The sequence below is a fragment of the Haliaeetus albicilla genome, chromosome 24, assembly GCF_947461875.1.
Source record: "Haliaeetus albicilla chromosome 24, bHalAlb1.1, whole genome shotgun sequence".
Lineage (NCBI taxonomy): Eukaryota > Metazoa > Chordata > Aves > Accipitriformes > Accipitridae > Haliaeetus > Haliaeetus albicilla.
The window spans coordinates 526,854-531,790 of record NC_091506.1 but is presented as its reverse complement, the minus strand read 5'-3'; positions in this window follow the sequence as shown (position 1 = coordinate 531,790).

Sequence of the window (4,937 nt, the reverse complement as noted above, 5' to 3'; positions counted from 1 at the left end):
AAAACAAAAGAGTGTCCAGGTCAGTGGAGCCCCAGATTTCCTTTTGCTGATGTGGAGAGGGGGCAGGATTTTTAGCAGTCTAGTTAAAAGTCATTTCCCGGTCAGCACCCTGCTTTCACCAGCTCAGAGCTGTACCCTGTTCCCACACCATGGGTAGCCCTCCCTCTGCACGCTGCATTGTCCCCAGTGTTGGCTGTGTCTACACCCTGCCCCCAGCAATTAAATGCACTATTAGCACTTGGCAAAAGGTGCTAGCTGTAAGCAGCGCTTGGGAAGGGGACATGCCAGGAAGACGATGGGCATTTTGCTAACAGGAGAGCATCTTCAGGCTGAACCTCTGCAGGCTTATCTCACCCCAGGGGGAGCAGGCAGCTTGTCCCTGCCAGCTCTGACCACACTGTCGTGTGCCTGCATGCCCTGTGGGCCATCTCCGGGCTGCCACCTCCAGCCCCTGTTGCTCTGCAGCGTTGCTGCTGCAGAGGTCCCTCCTTCCCCGGCCAGCATCAGGAAACAGGGATTTATCAATGTGGCTGTTGTTCCTGTGCTCTCTCTGTGCTGTCCCCAGAGAACCTCCAAATCTCATATGATTTTTTTCCCCTTCTTTTTTTTTTATTAAGAGCCTACCCTGCATCAGAGAAAAGGCGCCTTTGTGTGTGATCTCTGCTGCTGGACACACAACCCCATCAGAGCTGGGCTGAGGCTGGCCCTTGGGGAGAATTGGTCAGCATGGTTCGCCTTTGCTGCTAGGGCAAGTCAGCAAACAGGACAACACCCTGGTCAGGAGGAGGCACCAAGCCTTGAGAACCAGGACTGCCAGCAAACATGGACCATGCCACAAACAGGAATAAGAGAGGCAGCAGCAGGGGATCAGGCCTGCGTGCCCAACAGAGCCTGTCTGGCATGCTAGCTGTGGTGGATGAAGCAGGGAAGAGCATGCCACCAAATTTTTGTAGACTCCAGCCCCACTTTGAGGAGAGGAAAGGAAAGCTCCAGCTCAGACAAATGACTAATTTTCACTGTAATCACAGCCCTAGCCATGCTTAACACAACAGAAGCAGAGCATTCAGCCTTACATGAAAGTTGGTTTGAGAGCCACCAACGTGTGCCATAAACAATTATGCCTTGGAATAGCTCTCTCCCGAGCCAGGGCAATGATGCATTGCAGAGCAACGGCCCATGGCCGCGGGATCCCTTTCCGTGCAGACATAGGAGCTGAGCGCAGGCCTGGGTGCTGTGCTGGCACTGTGCATGCAGGATCCAGAGATGGACTGCCAAGCCTGAGCAGGGAGAGGCTATTCCTCACCCAGGCCAGCATCAGATACAGGAGTGGATTCAAGCAGTAATAAGCCCTGAGTTACTTCTGTAGCAACATCAAGCCATGGGGGAGATGGGTCCTGTGCAATGGGAACGGCTCGGGGTCTTTGACGTGCTGCTGTTGTCTGTGGCCCAGCAACAGAGAGGCTGGGACGTTTGTTCGGCAGGGATGCTCCCAAGCCTGTGGCAACATCGGCAAGGTGTTCGTGTAACTGAGCGGGTCAGGGTCTCTGTGTCACCTCTCATTCCCCAGTGCCACTCTGGGAGGAAACAGCAATGACAAACCAGGGAAGGCGGCTGCGCTGGGGATGCTCGATGGTTCTGCCTGCGCGTGGGGCGAGAGCGGGGCTGTGCGAGGGCCCAGGGCTGCTCCCCGCGCCTCTGCCCATGCCCTCTGCGCATCCTCCCCATCGCTGGTCAGCCAGATGTGGCCCGGTGGGGTGCCAGGACGCAGCTGGCGAACAGCGCAGCCACTGCGGCACTGACGACCCCCCGCGGCAGGGGGTCCCTGCCCTCCTTCGGCCCTTGGCACGGCTGCCGAGAGGCTCCGAGCCCGGGCGGCCGCTCCAGCCTGCTTTGCTGGGCGATGGTCGGTGCCCGCCCGGGCTCTGGGCCTGTCCCACGCCCCAGCCAGGCCAGCCGCCCTCCTGGGGCCTGACCCGCTGCCCCCCCCCGCAATCCTCGCTCCCTCGGCCCAGAGCAGAGCCCGGCCGTGGCTCCCAGCCCTTCTGCTTCGAGAGGCCACAGGCCCGGCAGAGCAGGAGACCCCTGCGCGGGGGCCGCTCCCTCCGTCCGCACGGCCTCGCCCGGGGGGTGGGGGGGCCGATCCCCCGCTCAGGGCGGGGCCGGCCGCCACCGCCCCGGGAGGCGACTCGAACCGCCCGGCCGGTGGCCCCGGGGACCCCGCGGCGCCGCGCGGCCGCCAGGTGTCGCCAAGAGACCGCGGGCGGCGCCGGGGCGCAGTCCCCGCTACCGCCGCCGGGTGGCAGCAGAGACCGGGCGGGGCCGGGGGCGGGGCCGCTCGCCGCCCGCGCCCCGGGGAAGCGGCCCCGGCGGCGGGAGGGGGTTTTGCCGGGGAAGGGCTCGCGTTCTTTAGACCGGCACTAATGAGATCGGATCCATTGACAGTCTTCTCGTTAATCCCCTGCAATTAAACCGGCGTCGGCGAGAGCGGTTCGGATCGCAGCCCCGCGCCAGGCCCGCGAGAGGCCCCGCCGGCAGCACGCGTGTCGCGGACAGCCCCGGTGCCCCGGGCAGGCCTCCAGCGCTGCGGGAGCGCCCCTGCCTCCCTCCCGGCCCCGGGCTTGCCCGCAGGCACCCGGGATCCCGCGGTTCGGAAGCGCCGCTCGTTTTTCGGCACGTAGCTGCAGGCCCGGCGCTCGCCCCCCCGCCGCCGCCGCCGCCGCCCTGCCGGAGCGGCCAGCCCCGCAGGCGCCGGTCTGGGGGGCTGGGGCCCCGCCACCTCCCGGCCCGGCTTTTCGGACCCGGGCCATGCGGGACGCGGGCTGCACGCTGGCAGTCCAGCCTCTCCCGGCAATCGGCAGCACTTCCCAGCTGGGAGAGAAATGGATGGGACAGAGGGAGCCTCGGCTGATACAGTCTGTTTCCAAAGAGGGAGGGAAATGCAGATGTGACCAAGGCAGGAGCAGAGCTGGTCTAAAATAAGCAGAAGATCTTTCAAAGGAACGTTTTTGGAGGGAACGTAACCAAAGTTCCTGGGCAGTCTGGGAGAGCGCCGTTTACCCATGCCGGGGATCATAACTGCCTCAGGACGCATGAGACAGCGGTCAGGAGGATCAGAGAGGAGCGCTCCGCCAGTGAAACGTGACCTGCTCCTCATATGATCCACGTTCTCTTCTCAGGATCCCTCCCCCGTGTAAGGAGGATGTTCATTTCCAAAATACCCCACTTAGCTCTCGGGGTGTGCCTGAGACGAGGGTGAGCCGTGCTTCCCAGCTCACAGTTCCTTCCCCGAGCAAAACGAGAAGCTCCCGTCCGCTCACCTGTGTCAGCTGTCTCCCCCCAAGTGACATTTTCAGCAAAGCCAGGGATGAATTGGGTGTCATCTTGACCCAGAGCTTGTGTTCACATTAAGGGGCTGGAGAAACACGTGGGTGATGTGCAGGTGCAGCAGCAATGCCAGAACCAGCTTGAAATGCAGAGCCGAGTGATGAGATGGAGCAACATGGTGTCACACTCACCCGCTTCTCTGTGCTGGCCGGGCAGGCTCACAGATCACTTCTTGGGGCTCCTGCTCCCTACGTATCATAGCTAGCATTAGGCACAGAAGTTTTCTTCAAACAGTGAAACTGGAGACAGGGATGTCCTCAAGGCCCTCATGGCAGAGATCCGATAGTTAATCCCTGCAGGATTTAAGTGCTTTTGTGTGTGTAGTGGAGGAACTTTTGAACTCCTTCAGCCTTCTTGATTGCAAGGCGAGTATCAGCTGCGCACAGGCAGGGCTACAGGCAAACCTGCAGCGGGGAGGGAAGGAGGCTGAAAACACATCACAGCTTCCCATCCTGTTCCCACTTTTCTCCTCAAGCAGCGTTCCCTATTTTGCATCAGCATGCCCTATTTTGCCCCTTTGGGCCAGGGCTGGTACAACGGCAGAGCACGCATATGTGGTGACTCTTATTCATAAGTTCAGAGGGGATCTGGCTAGGGAATGAACTACTCAGCAGAGCTGGTTTGCCCAGGGATGTACCATTTCATGCTAACTCAAGGCAGCAGAGAAGCCACTTCCCACTTTTGCTGAACTCCTGTCAGTGAGGGAGGCTCCACCAACGCCAACAAACCACTAACCAACACTGCCGTTTAAAGGAGAAAGTGGATTTGGTGTTTGTTAAGAAACAACATGAAGACAGATGCCTTGTGGTAGGGAGCTGTCTGTTTGCCCGAATTTCCACTATCAACACATCAGTGTGTTGCGATTTGACCTGGGAGAATGGCTGCTCCAGTGAGAAAGATCAGTCAATTCTTAACCTCCACTGTGGCAACCCAGCACAGCCATACCCTTGCTACATCCCTGTTTGTCCCTGGGGACCTGGGTGGAGCTATCAAAACACTTCCCACAGACTAACCAAAAAGCTGAGTAACAACTAACCCTCTAAATTATGGGATTAAAACTGTTGATGTGGGAGTAGAAGGCCACTGCTTTCACCCTTGGTCATCATGCCCCTCTGTTGATCCTGAGCCATGTTCAACAACCATGCTGAGTCCAACCAGCACCTATCAATCAGGTGACCACCCCAAAAGAATGCAGAAACATTAAACTTCACAACCAGCACCCATGTCTGATCTTGAGCCAGACAGCTCTAGCGAAAGCAGCCTCATGCACTTGCTTCATCCACAGTCTGCTGGAATTTGCATTCTGGTTGTGGGGAGACTATGGGGAGAAAAATCACTGCAAACAGCTGCTTTTGCTTTTTGATCTCTTGCTGGCTTTACAGCACTTGCATCTTTTCATGAAAACAGTGAAAACTACTCGGTCCCTTTACACTTAAAAAAGTTGTTGCCATTACCTTCTTGGTTCTGTGTTCTTGAGGCCACGTGACCAAAAAACAAGAGGAATGAATATTTTCTCCATGTCAGTGAGGAATCTGCTCACTTCCATCTTGTAG